The sequence below is a fragment of the Chiloscyllium punctatum genome, chromosome 3 (assembly GCF_047496795.1).
Source record: "Chiloscyllium punctatum isolate Juve2018m chromosome 3, sChiPun1.3, whole genome shotgun sequence".
Classification (NCBI taxonomy): domain Eukaryota; kingdom Metazoa; phylum Chordata; class Chondrichthyes; order Orectolobiformes; family Hemiscylliidae; genus Chiloscyllium; species Chiloscyllium punctatum.
This window is the reverse complement of record NC_092741.1, coordinates 25,851,443-25,863,938: the sequence shown is the minus strand read 5'-3', so window position 1 is coordinate 25,863,938 and position 12,496 is coordinate 25,851,443. Positions and strand designations below refer to the sequence as shown.

The 12,496-nt window shown below is 51.9% G+C and overlaps 8 non-coding genes across 8 annotated transcripts; all 8 read left to right on the top strand.

The window, feature by feature from the left end:
- The first annotated feature begins 786 nt into the window (after positions 1-786).
- Positions 787-905, top strand: LOC140475806 (5S ribosomal RNA). Its single transcript, XR_011960293.1, has one exon. It is a non-coding gene; the product is annotated as a 5S ribosomal RNA (ribosomal RNA).
- Positions 906-2,412: 1,507 nt separating this feature from the next.
- LOC140470078 (5S ribosomal RNA) lies at positions 2,413-2,531 on the top strand. The gene has a single exon (XR_011956351.1). It is a non-coding gene; the product is annotated as a 5S ribosomal RNA (ribosomal RNA).
- A 1,515-nt stretch (positions 2,532-4,046) lies between these two features.
- On the top strand, positions 4,047-4,165 carry LOC140471990 (5S ribosomal RNA). Its single transcript, XR_011957328.1, has one exon. It is a non-coding gene; the product is annotated as a 5S ribosomal RNA (ribosomal RNA).
- A 1,515-nt stretch (positions 4,166-5,680) lies between these two features.
- Positions 5,681-5,799, top strand: LOC140471891 (5S ribosomal RNA). The gene has a single exon (XR_011957246.1). It is a non-coding gene; the product is annotated as a 5S ribosomal RNA (ribosomal RNA).
- A 1,515-nt stretch (positions 5,800-7,314) lies between these two features.
- On the top strand, positions 7,315-7,433 carry LOC140470977 (5S ribosomal RNA). Its single transcript, XR_011956817.1, has one exon. It is a non-coding gene; the product is annotated as a 5S ribosomal RNA (ribosomal RNA).
- Positions 7,434-8,948: 1,515 nt separating this feature from the next.
- On the top strand, positions 8,949-9,067 carry LOC140470374 (5S ribosomal RNA). Its single transcript, XR_011956480.1, has one exon. It is a non-coding gene; the product is annotated as a 5S ribosomal RNA (ribosomal RNA).
- A 1,515-nt stretch (positions 9,068-10,582) lies between these two features.
- LOC140471792 (5S ribosomal RNA) lies at positions 10,583-10,701 on the top strand. The gene has a single exon (XR_011957205.1). It is a non-coding gene; the product is annotated as a 5S ribosomal RNA (ribosomal RNA).
- Positions 10,702-12,216: 1,515 nt separating this feature from the next.
- LOC140471686 (5S ribosomal RNA) lies at positions 12,217-12,335 on the top strand. The gene has a single exon (XR_011957180.1). It is a non-coding gene; the product is annotated as a 5S ribosomal RNA (ribosomal RNA).
- Positions 12,336-12,496: the final 161 nt, after the last annotated feature.

The following is a 12,496-nucleotide window of genomic DNA, read 5'->3' as shown; positions in this document are numbered from 1 at the left end:
CACACAGTACTCCAGGTGTGGTCTCACCAGGGCCCTGTACACCTGCAGAAGAACCTCTTTGCTTCTGTACTCGATCCCTCTTGTTATGAAGGCCAGCATGCTATTAGCCTTCTTCACTACCTGCTGTACCTGCATGCTTACCTTCATTGAGTGGTGTACAAGAACCCCCAGATCTCTCGGTACTGTCCCTTGACCGAAATTGATTCCATTTAGGTAGTAATCTGCCTTCGTGTTCTTGCCACCAAAGTGGATAAGCATCCATTTATCCACATTAAAGTGCATCTGCCATGCATCTGACCACTCACCTAACTTGTCCAGGTCACCCGGTAATCTCCTAACATCCTCATCACATTTCACCCTGCCACCCAGCTCAGTATCATCAGCAAATTTGCTAATGTTATTGCTAATAGCATCTTCTATATCATGAACATATATTGTAAAAAGCTGCGGTCCCAGTACTGATCCCTGCGGTACCCCACTGGTCACTGCCTGCCATTCCGAAATGGAGGCGTGGAGGAGTGTGGAAGGATGAGAGAATGCAGGCTGCAGCCCTATGAAGCAGGGGGAGGTCTTGCAGTCGGCCTGTGTGGGGATGTGGGAGACGACAGGAGCCTGGTGGGCAAGGGCTAGCTGGAGGGAGGGAGGGAGGGAGGGAAGCACGCACGGAGGAGGAAGAGCAAAGAGAAAAGAGAGAAAAAAAAACCAAAGGGGATCAAGAGAAAGAGCAGCAAAGAAAATGTGGCTGGCCAGCACGCCTTGAAGTGGGGAGAAAAGGCAGGGGCCAGCGCCTACGGCCATACTAGTCTGAAAACGCCCGATCTCGTCTGATCTCGGAAGCTAAGCAGACTCAGGCCTGGTTAGTACTTGGCTGGGAGACCGCCTGGGAATACCAGGTGCAGTAGGCTTTTTCCGCCAGCAGGGGCTGCTCAAGTCACCCCTCTGCACTCGTGTTGGGCCACGCACGCAATGCAGCGACAGGTTATTTTTGCTGCCGCTGCAGGCAGGAGACAGGGAGGGGAGGAGAGCGGAGCGCTGCCAAAATCAGCAAGAAAGAGGGAAAGAAAGGGATTGGGGCTGCACGCTGTCTGCGGCTGGCAGTCAGGAAAGGAGGGCAATAGACAATAGGTGCAGGAGTTGGCCATTCTGCCCTTGGAGCCTGCACCACCATTCAATATGATCATGGCTGATCATCCTTAATCAGTATCCTGTTCCTGCCTTATCTCCATAAGCCTTGATTCCACTATCCTTGAGAGCTCTGTCCAACTCTTTCTTCAATGAATCCAGAGACTGGGCCTCCACTGCCCTCTGGGGCAGAGCATTCCACACAGCCACCACTCTCTGGGTGAAGACGTTTCTCCTCATCTCTGTCCTAAACGGTCTACCCCGTATTTTTAAGCTGTGTCCTCTGTTTCGGCACTCACGTTTCCTGCCGCCAGAGTGTCCAATCCTTTGATAATCTTATATGTCTCAACCAGATCCCCTCTCAGTCTTCTAAACTCAAGGGTACACGAGCCCAGTCGCTCCAGTCTTTCAGTGTAAGGTAATCCCGCCATTCCAGGAATTGACCTCGTCAACCTACGCTGCACTCCCTCAATAGCCGGAATGTCTCTCCTCAAATTTGGAGACCAGAACTGCACACAGTACTCCAGGTGTGGTCTCACCAGGGCCCTGTACACCTGCAGAAGAACCTCTTTGCTTCTGTACTCGATCCCTCTTGTTATGAAGGCCAGCATGCTATTAGCCTTCTTCACTACCTGCTGTACCTGCATGCTTACCTTCATTGAGTGGTGTACAAGAACCCCCAGATCTCTCGGTACTGTCCCTTGACCGAAATTGATTCCATTTAGGTAGTAATCTGCCTTCGTGTTCTTGCCACCAAAGTGGATAAGCATCCATTTATCCACATTAAAGTGCATCTGCCATGCATCTGACCACTCACCTAACTTGTCCAGGTCACCCGGTAATCTCCTAACATCCTCATCACATTTCACCCTGCCACCCAGCTCAGTATCATCAGCAAATTTGCTAATGTTATTGCTAATAGCATCTTCTATATCATGAACATATATTGTAAAAAGCTGCGGTCCCAGTACTGATCCCTGCGGTACCCCACTGGTCACTGCCTGCCATTCCGAAATGGAGGCGTGGAGGAGTGTGGAAGGATGAGAGAATGCAGGCTGCAGCCCTATGAAGCAGGGGGAGGTCTTGCAGTCGGCCTGTGTGGGGATGTGGGAGACGACAGGAGCCTGGTGGGCAAGGGCTAGCTGGAGGGAGGGAGGGAAGCACGCACGGAGGAGGAAGAGCAAAGAGAAAAGAGAGAAAAAAAAAACAAAGGGGATCAAGAGAAAGAGCAGCAAAGAAAATGTGGCTGGCCAGCACGCCTTGAAGTGGGGAGAAAAGGCAGGGGCCAGCGCCTTCGGCCATACTAGTCTGAAAACGCCCGATCTCGTCTGATCTCGGAAGCTAAGCAGACTCAGGCCTGGTTAGTACTTGGATGGGATTCCGCCTGGGAATACCAGGTGCAGTAGGCTTTTTCCGCCAGCAGGGACTGCTCAAGTCACCCCTCTGCACTCGTGTTGGGCCACGCACGCAATGCAGCGACAGGTTATTTTTGCTGCCGCTGCAGGCAGGAGACAGGGAGGGGAGGAGAGCGGAGCGCTGCCAAAATCAGCAAGAAAGAGGGAAAGAAAGGGATTGGGGCTGCACGCTGTCTGCGGCTGGCAGTCAGGAAAGGAGGGCAATAGACAATAGGTGCAGGAGTTGGCCATTCTGCCCTTGGAGCCTGCACCACCATTCAATATGATCATGGCTGATCATCCTTAATCAGTATCCTGTTCCTGCCTTATCTCCATAAGCCTTGATTCCACTATCCTTGAGAGCTCTGTCCAACTCTTTCTTCAATGAATCCAGAGACTGGGCCTCCACTGCCCTCTGGGGCAGAGCATTCCACACAGCCACCACTCTCTGGGTGAAGACGTTTCTCCTCATCTCTGTCCTAAACGGTCTACCCCGTATTTTTAAGCTGTGTCCTCTGTTTCGGCACTCACGTTTCCTGCCGCCAGAGTGTCCAATCCTTTGATAATCTTATATGTCTCAACCAGATCCCCTCTCAGTCTTCTAAACTCAAGGGTACACGAGCCCAGTCGCTCCAGTCTTTCAGTGTAAGGTAATCCCGCCATTCCAGGAATTGACCTCGTCAACCTACGCTGCACTCCCTCAATAGCCGGAATGTCTCTCCTCAAATTTGGAGACCAGAACTGCACACAGTACTCCAGGTGTGGTCTCACCAGGGCCCTGTACACCTGCAGAAGAACCTCTTTGCTTCTGTACTCGATCCCTCTTGTTATGAAGGCCAGCATGCTATTAGCCTTCTTCACTACCTGCTGTACCTGCATGCTTACCTTCATTGAGTGGTGTACAAGAACCCCCAGATCTCTCGGTACTGTCCCTTGACCGAAATTGATTCCATTTAGGTAGTAATCTGCCTTCGTGTTCTTGCCACCAAAGTGGATAAGCATCCATTTATCCACATTAAAGTGCATCTGCCATGCATCTGACCACTCACCTAACTTGTCCAGGTCACCCGGTAATCTCCTAACATCCTCATCACATTTCACCCTGCCACCCAGCTCAGTATCATCAGCAAATTTGCTAATGTTATTGCTAATAGCATCTTCTATATCATGAACATATATTGTAAAAAGCTGCGGTCCCAGTACTGATCCCTGCGGTACCCCACTGGTCACTGCCTGCCATTCCGAAATGGAGGCGTGGAGGAGTGTGGAAGGATGAGAGAATGCAGGCTGCAGCCCTATGAAGCAGGGGGAGGTCTTGCAGTCGGCCTGTGTGGGGATGTGGGAGACGACAGGAGCCTGGTGGGCAAGGGCTAGCTGGAGGGAGGGAGGGAGGGAGGGAAGCACGCACGGAGGAGGAAGAGCAAAGAGAAAAGAGAGAAAAAAAAAACAAAGGGGATCAAGAGAAAGAGCAGCAAAGAAAATGTGGCTGGCCAGCACGCCTTGAAGTGGGGAGAAAAGGCAGGGGCCAGCGCCTACGGCCATACTAGTCTGAAAACGCCCGATCTCGTCTGATCTCGGAAGCTAAGCAGACTCAGGCCTGGTTAGTACTTGGATGGGAGACCGCCTGGGAATACCAGGTGCAGTAGGCTTTTTCCGCCAGCAGGGGCTGCTCAAGTCACCCCTCTGCACTCGTGTTGGGCCACGCACGCAATGCAGCGACAGGTTATTTTTGCTGCCGCTGCAGGCAGGAGACAGGGAGGGGAGGAGAGCGGAGCGCTGCCAAAATCAGCAAGAAAGAGGGAAAGAAAGGGATTGGGGCTGCACGCTGTCTGCGGCTGGCAGTCAGGAAAGGAGGGCAATAGACAATAGGTGCAGGAGTTGGCCATTCTGCCCTTGGAGCCTGCACCACCATTCAATATGATCATGGCTGATCATCCTTAATCAGTATCCTGTTCCTGCCTTATCTCCATAAGCCTTGATTCCACTATCCTTGAGAGCTCTGTCCAACTCTTTCTTCAATGAATCCAGAGACTGGGCCTCCACTGCCCTCTGGGGCAGAGCATTCCACACAGCCACCACTCTCTGGGTGAAGACGTTTCTCCTCATCTCTGTCCTAAACGGTCTACCCCGTATTTTTAAGCTGTGTCCTCTGTTTCGGCACTCACGTTTCCTGCCGCCAGAGTGTCCAATCCTTTGATAATCTTATATGTCTCAACCAGATCCCCTCTCAGTCTTCTAAACTCAAGGGTACACGAGCCCAGTCGCTCCAGTCTTTCAGTGTAAGGTAATCCCGCCATTCCAGGAATTGACCTCGTCAACCTACGCTGCACTCCCTCAATAGCCGGAATGTCTCTCCTCAAATTTGGAGACCAGAACTGCACACAGTACTCCAGGTGTGGTCTCACCAGGGCCCTGTACACCTGCAGAAGAACCTCTTTGCTTCTGTACTCGATCCCTCTTGTTATGAAGGCCAGCATGCTATTAGCCTTCTTCACTACCTGCTGTACCTGCATGCTTACCTTCATTGAGTGGTGTACAAGAACCCCCAGATCTCTCGGTACTGTCCCTTGACCGAAATTGATTCCATTTAGGTAGTAATCTGCCTTCGTGTTCTTGCCACCAAAGTGGATAAGCATCCATTTATCCACATTAAAGTGCATCTGCCATGCATCTGACCACTCACCTAACTTGTCCAGGTCACCCGGTAATCTCCTAACATCCTCATCACATTTCACCCTGCCACCCAGCTCAGTATCATCAGCAAATTTGCTAATGTTATTGCTAATAGCATCTTCTATATCATGAACATATATTGTAAAAAGCTGCGGTCCCAGTACTGATCCCTGCGGTACCCCACTGGTCACTGCCTGCCATTCCGAAATGGAGGCGTGGAGGAGTGTGGAAGGATGAGAGAATGCAGGCTGCAGCCCTATGAAGCAGGGGGAGGTCTTGCAGTCGGCCTGTGTGGGGATGTGGGAGACGACAGGAGCCTGGTGGGCAAGGGCTAGCTGGAGGGAGGGAGGGAGGGAGGGAAGCACGCACGGAGGAGGAAGAGCAAAGAGAAAAGAGAGAAAAAAAAACCAAAGGGGATCAAGAGAAAGAGCAGCAAAGAAAATGTGGCTGGCCAGCACGCCTTGAAGTGGGGAGAAAAGGCAGGGGCCAGCGCCTACGGCCATACTAGTCTGAAAACGCCCGATCTCGTCTGATCTCGGAAGCTAAGCAGACTCAGGCCTGGTTAGTACTTGGATGGGAGACCGCCTGGGAATACCAGGTGCAGTAGGCTTTTTCCGCCAGCAGGGGCTGCTCAAGTCACCCCTCTGCACTCGTGTTGGGCCACGCACGCAATGCAGCGACAGGTTATTTTTGCTGCCGCTGCAGGCAGGAGACAGGGAGGGGAGGAGAGCGGAGCGCTGCCAAAATCAGCAAGAAAGAGGGAAAGAAAGGGATTGGGGCTGCACGCTGTCTGCGGCTGGCAGTCAGGAAAGGAGGGCAATAGACAATAGGTGCAGGAGTTGGCCATTCTGCCCTTGGAGCCTGCACCACCATTCAATATGATCATGGCTGATCATCCTTAATCAGTATCCTGTTCCTGCCTTATCTCCATAAGCCTTGATTCCACTATCCTTGAGAGCTCTGTCCAACTCTTTCTTCAATGAATCCAGAGACTGGGCCTCCACTGCCCTCTGGGGCAGAGCATTCCACACAGCCACCACTCTCTGGGTGAAGACGTTTCTCCTCATCTCTGTCCTAAACGGTCTACCCCGTATTTTTAAGCTGTGTCCTCTGTTTCGGCACTCACGTTTCCTGCCGCCAGAGTGTCCAATCCTTTGATAATCTTATATGTCTCAACCAGATCCCCTCTCAGTCTTCTAAACTCAAGGGTACACGAGCCCAGTCGCTCCAGTCTTTCAGTGTAAGGTAATCCCGCCATTCCAGGAATTGACCTCGTCAACCTACGCTGCACTCCCTCAATAGCCGGAATGTCTCTCCTCAAATTTGGAGACCAGAACTGCACACAGTACTCCAGGTGTGGTCTCACCAGGGCCCTGTACACCTGCAGAAGAACCTCTTTGCTTCTGTACTCGATCCCTCTTGTTATGAAGGCCAGCATGCTATTAGCCTTCTTCACTACCTGCTGTACCTGCATGCTTACCTTCATTGAGTGGTGTACAAGAACCCCCAGATCTCTCGGTACTGTCCCTTGACCGAAATTGATTCCATTTAGGTAGTAATCTGCCTTCGTGTTCTTGCCACCAAAGTGGATAAGCATCCATTTATCCACATTAAAGTGCATCTGCCATGCATCTGACCACTCACCTAACTTGTCCAGGTCACCCGGTAATCTCCTAACATCCTCATCACATTTCACCCTGCCACCCAGCTCAGTATCATCAGCAAATTTGCTAATGTTATTGCTAATAGCATCTTCTATATCATGAACATATATTGTAAAAAGCTGCGGTCCCAGTACTGATCCCTGCGGTACCCCACTGGTCACTGCCTGCCATTCCGAAATGGAGGCGTGGAGGAGTGTGGAAGGATGAGAGAATGCAGGCTGCAGCCCTATGAAGCAGGGGGAGGTCTTGCAGTCGGCCTGTGTGGGGATGTGGGAGACGACAGGAGCCTGGTGGGCAAGGGCTAGCTGGAGGGAGGGAGGGAGGGAGGGAAGCACGCACGGAGGAGGAAGAGCAAAGAGAAAAGAGAGAAAAAAAAAACAAAGGGGATCAAGAGAAAGAGCAGCAAAGAAAATGTGGCTGGCCAGCACGCCTTGAAGTGGGGAGAAAAGGCAGGGGCCAGCGCCTTCGGCCATACTAGTCTGAAAACGCCTGATCTCGTCTGATCTCGGAAGCTAAGCAGACTCAGGCCTGGTTAGTACTTGGATGGGAGACCGCCTGGGAATACGAGGTGCAGTAGGCTTTTTCCGCCAGCAGGGGCTGCTCAAGTCACCCCTCTGCACTCGTGTTGGGCCACGCACGCAATGCAGCGACAGGTTATTTTTGCTGCCGCTGCAGGCAGGAGACAGGGAGGGGAGGAGAGCGGAGCGCTGCCAAAATCAGCAAGAAAGAGGGAAAGAAAGGGATTGGGGCTGCACGCTGTCTGCGGCTGGCAGTCAGGAAAGGAGGGCAATAGACAATAGGTGCAGGAGTTGGCCATTCTGCCCTTGGAGCCTGCACCACCATTCAATATGATCATGGCTGATCATCCTTAATCAGTATCCTGTTCCTGCCTTATCTCCATAAGCCTTGATTCCACTATCCTTGAGAGCTCTGTCCAACTCTTTCTTCAATGAATCCAGAGACTGGGCCTCCACTGCCCTCTGGGGCAGAGCATTCCACACAGCCACCACTCTCTGGGTGAAGACGTTTCTCCTCATCTCTGTCCTAAACGGTCTACCCTGTATTTTTAAGCTGTGTCCTCTGTTTCGGCACTCACGTTTCCTGCCGCCAGAGTGTCCAATCCTTTGATAATCTTATATGTCTCAACCAGATCCCCTCTCAGTCTTCTAAACTCAAGGGTACACGAGCCCAGTCGCTCCAGTCTTTCAGTGTAAGGTAATCCCGCCATTCCAGGAATTGACCTCGTCAACCTACGCTGCACTCCCTCAATAGCCGGAATGTCTCTCCTCAAATTTGGAGACCAGAACTGCACACAGTACTCCAGGTGTGGTCTCACCAGGGCCCTGTACACCTGCAGAAGAACCTCTTTGCTTCTGTACTCGATCCCTCTTGTTATGAAGGCCAGCATGCTATTAGCCTTCTTCACTACCTGCTGTACCTGCATGCTTACCTTCATTGAGTGGTGTACAAGAACCCCCAGATCTCTCGGTACTGTCCCTTGACCGAAATTGATTCCATTTAGGTAGTAATCTGCCTTCGTGTTCTTGCCACCAAAGTGGATAAGCATCCATTTATCCACATTAAAGTGCATCTGCCATGCATCTGACCACTCACCTAACTTGTCCAGGTCACCCGGTAATCTCCTAACATCCTCATCACATTTCACCCTGCCACCCAGCTCAGTATCATCAGCAAATTTGCTAATGTTATTGCTAATAGCATCTTCTATATCATGAACATATATTGTAAAAAGCTGCGGTCCCAGTACTGATCCCTGCGGTACCCCACTGGTCACTGCCTGCCATTCCGAAATGGAGGCGTGGAGGAGTGTGGAAGGATGAGAGAATGCAGGCTGCAGCCCTATGAAGCAGGGGGAGGTCTTGCAGTCGGCCTGTGTGGGGATGTGGGAGACGACAGGAGCCTGGTGGGCAAGGGCTAGCTGGAGGGAGGGAGGGAGGGAGGGAAGCACGCACGGAGGAGGAAGAGCAAAGAGAAAAGAGAGAAAAAAAAAACAAAGGGGATCAAGAGAAAGAGCAGCAAAGAAAATGTGGCTGGCCAGCACGCCTTGAAGTGGGGAGAAAAGGCAGGGGCCAGCGCCTAAGGCCATACTAGTCTGAAAACACCCGATCTCGTCTGATCTCAGAAGCTAAGCAGACTCAGGCCTGGTTAGTACTTGGATGGGAGACCGCCTGGGAATACCAGGTGCAGTAGGCTTTTTCCGCCAGCAGGGGCTGCTCAAGTCACCCCTCTGCACTCGTGTTGGGCCACGCACGCAATGCAGCGACAGGTTATTTTTGCTGCCGCTGCAGGCAGGAGACAGGGAGGGGAGGAGAGCGGAGCGCTGCCAAAATCAGCAAGAAAGAGGGAAAGAAAGGGATTGGGGCTGCACGCTGTCTGCGGCTGGCAGTCAGGAAAGGAGGGCAATAGACAATAGGTGCAGGAGTTGGCCATTCTGCCCTTGGAGCCTGCACCACCATTCAATATGATCATGGCTGATCATCCTTAATCAGTATCCTGTTCCTGCCTTATCTCCATAAGCCTTGATTCCACTATCCTTGAGAGCTCTGTCCAACTCTTTCTTCAATGAATCCAGAGACTGGGCCTCCACTGCCCTCTGGGGCAGAGCATTCCACACAGCCACCACTCTCTGGGTGAAGACGTTTCTCCTCATCTCTGTCCTAAACGGTCTACCCCGTATTTTTAAGCTGTGTCCTCTGTTTCGGCACTCACGTTTCCTGCCGCCAGAGTGTCCAATCCTTTGATAATCTTATATGTCTCAACCAGATCCCCTCTCAGTCTTCTAAACTCAAGGATACACGAGCCCAGTCGCTCCAGTCTTTCAGTGTAAGGTAATCCCGCCATTCCAGGAATTGACCTCGTCAACCTACGCTGCACTCCCTCAATAGCCGGAATGTCTCTCCTCAAATTTGGAGACCAGAACTGCACACAGTACTCCAGGTGTGGTCTCACCAGGGCCCTGTACACCTGCAGAAGAACCTCTTTGCTTCTGTACTCGATCCCTCTTGTTATGAAGGCCAGCATGCTATTAGCCTTCTTCACTACCTGCTGTACCTGCATGCTTACCTTCATTGAGTGGTGTACAAGAACCCCCAGATCTCTCGGTACTGTCCCTTGACCGAAATTGATTCCATTTAGGTAGTAATCTGCCTTCGTGTTCTTGCCACCAAAGTGGATAAGCATCCATTTATCCACATTAAAGTGCATCTGCCATGCATCTGACCACTCACCTAACTTGTCCAGGTCACCCGGTAATCTCCTAACATCCTCATCACATTTCACCCTGCCACCCAGCTCAGTATCATCAGCAAATTTGCTAATGTTATTGCTAATAGCATCTTCTATATCATGAACATATATTGTAAAAAGCTGCGGTCCCAGTACTGATCCCTGCGGTACCCCACTGGTCACTGCCTGCCATTCCGAAATGGAGGCGTGGAGGAGTGTGGAAGGATGAGAGAATGCAGGCTGCAGCCCTATGAAGCAGGGGGAGGTCTTGCAGTCGGCCTGTGTGGGGATGTGGGAGACGACAGGAGCCTGGTGGGCAAGGGCTAGCTGGAGGGAGGGAGGGAGGGAGGGAAGCACGCACGGAGGAGGAAGAGCAAAGAGAAAAGAGAGAAAAAAAAACCAAAGGGGATCAAGAGAAAGAGCAGCAAAGAAAATGTGGCTGGCCAGCACGCCTTGAAGTGGGGAGAAAAGGCAGGGGCCAGCGCCTACGGCCATACTAGTCTGAAAACGCCCGATCTCGTCTGATCTCGGAAGCTAAGCAGACTCAGGCCTGGTTAGTACTTGGATGGGAGACCGCCTGGGAATACCAGGTGCAGTAGGCTTTTTCCGCCAGCAGGGGCTGCTCAAGTCACCCCTCTGCACTCGTGTTGGGCCACGCACGCAATGCAGCGACAGGTTATTTTTGCTGCCGCTGCAGGCAGGAGACAGGGAGGGGAGGAGAGCGGAGCGCTGCCAAAATCAGCAAGAAAGAGGGAAAGAAAGGGATTGGGGCTGCACGCTGTCTGCGGCTGGCAGTCAGGAAAGGAGGGCAATAGACAATAGGTGCAGGAGTTGGCCATTCTGCCCTTGGAGCCTGCACCACCATTCAATATGATCATGGCTGATCATCCTTAATCAGTATCCTGTTCCTGCCTTATCTCCATAAGCCTTGATTCCACTATCCTTGAGAGCTCTGTCCAACTCTTTCTTCAATGAATCCAGAGACTGGGCCTCCACTGCCCTCTGGGGCAGAGCATTCCACACAGCCACCACTCTCTGGGTGAAGACGTTTCTCCTCATCTCTGTCCTAAACGGTCTACCCCGTATTTTTAAGCTGTGTCCTCTGTTTCGGCACTCACGTTTCCTGCCGCCAGAGTGTCCAATCCTTTGATAATCTTATATGTCTCAACCAGATCCCCTCTCAGTCTTCTAAACTCAAGGGTACACGAGCCCAGTCGCTCCAGTCTTTCAGTGTAAGGTAATCCCGCCATTCCAGGAATTGACCTCGTCAACCTACGCTGCACTCCCTCAATAGCCGGAATGTCTCTCCTCAAATTTGGAGACCAGAACTGCACACAGTACTCCAGGTGTGGTCTCACCAGGGCCCTGTACACCTGCAGAAGAACCTCTTTGCTTCTGTACTCGATCCCTCTTGTTATGAAGGCCAGCATGCTATTAGCCTTCTTCACTACCTGCTGTACCTGCATGCTTACCTTCATTGAGTGGTGTACAAGAACCCCCAGATCTCTCGGTACTGTCCCTTGACCGAAATTGATTCCATTTAGGTAGTAATCTGCCTTCCTGTTCTTGCCACCAAAGTGGATAAGCATCCATTTATCCACATTAAAGTGCATCTGCCATGCATCTGACCACTCACCTAACTTGTCCAGGTCACCCGGTAATCTCCTAACATCCTCATCACATTTCACCCTGCCACCCAGCTCAGTATCATCAGCAAATTTGCTAATGTTATTGCTAATAGCATCTTCTATATCATGAACATATATTGTAAAAAGCTGCGGTCCCAGTACTGATCCCTGCGGTACCCCACTGGTCACTGCCTGCCATTCCGAAATGGAGGCGTGGAGGAGTGTGGAAGGATGAGAGAATGCAGGCTGCAGCCCTATGAAGCAGGGGGAGGTCTTGCAGTCGGCCTGTGTGGGGATGTGGGAGACGACAGGAGCCTGGTGGGCAAGGGCTAGCTGGAGGGAGGGAGGGAGGGAGGGAAGCACGCACGGAGGAGGAAGAGCAAAGAGAAAAGAGAGAAAAAAAACCCAAAGGGGATCAAGAGAAAGAGCAGCAAAGAAAATGTGGCTGGCCAGCACGCCTTGAAGTGGGGAGAAAAGGCAGGGGCCAGCGCCTACGGCCATACTAGTCTGAAAACGCCCGATCTCGTCTGATCTCGGAAGCTAAGCAGACTCAGGCCTGGTTAGTACTTGGATGGGAGACCGCCTGGGAATACCAGGTGCAGTAGGCTTTTTCCGCCAGCAGGGGCTGCTCAAGTCACCCCTCTGCACTCGTGTTGGGCCACGCACGCAATGCAGCGACAGGTTATTTTTGCTGCCGCTGCAGGCAGGAGACAGGGAGGGGAGGAGAGCGGAGCGCTGCCAAAATCAGCAAGAAAGAGGGAAAGAAAGG